We start from the raw sequence: 607 nt of genomic DNA, 5'->3' as shown, positions 1-607 counted from the left end.
GAGTGGGCATGAGACTGGATAAACATGAAACAAGACTGGGACTGGGCAGACAGAGACTAATTCATAACAGTTTGAGCATTTGGCTAAAATTTTCTTCAATATTACTTTGTAAAAATGTGTGTCCTTTTTAAATATAATTTTTAAATTGTACTAAATCAGTTTCTTACATTTTTGTTTTAGTTCACTATTATTAATACTATTATTTTAATTAATATTGTTCCACACAATTACATACACACAAACATTTTCATAGTTCATTTCAAATCATTTCTGTCATTCCAGTGTCTTTCTGACTGACTGACTACCCCTTGATATATTTGAGTTGTTCTTCAACTGTGGCGCACTGCAGCCGCTGTAATTTTTGAAAGTTCAATAAAGAACACAAACATTTGCATAACATTGCAAAATTACAATGATCAAATATGTTAAAATGTTTAATAAATTATATAACAAACTACATCTCCTACAGAAAGAATTCTCTTTAGTTAAATTGATTGTTCAATATGAAAGAGAAATTGTCTTAGCACGACTTGAGAAGCTGCCGGTTGGTTTCAGTATATTTAAAAAATCCTAATGTGTTCATTTTAGTTAACATCATAACCACAAA

The sequence above is a fragment of the Austrofundulus limnaeus genome, unplaced genomic scaffold (genome assembly GCF_001266775.1).
Source record: "Austrofundulus limnaeus strain Quisiro unplaced genomic scaffold, Austrofundulus_limnaeus-1.0 Scaffold1114, whole genome shotgun sequence".
In the NCBI taxonomy this organism is placed as follows: domain Eukaryota; kingdom Metazoa; phylum Chordata; class Actinopteri; order Cyprinodontiformes; family Rivulidae; genus Austrofundulus; species Austrofundulus limnaeus.
The sequence above is the reverse complement of the archived record's forward strand: the minus strand, read 5'-3'. Positions refer to the sequence as shown.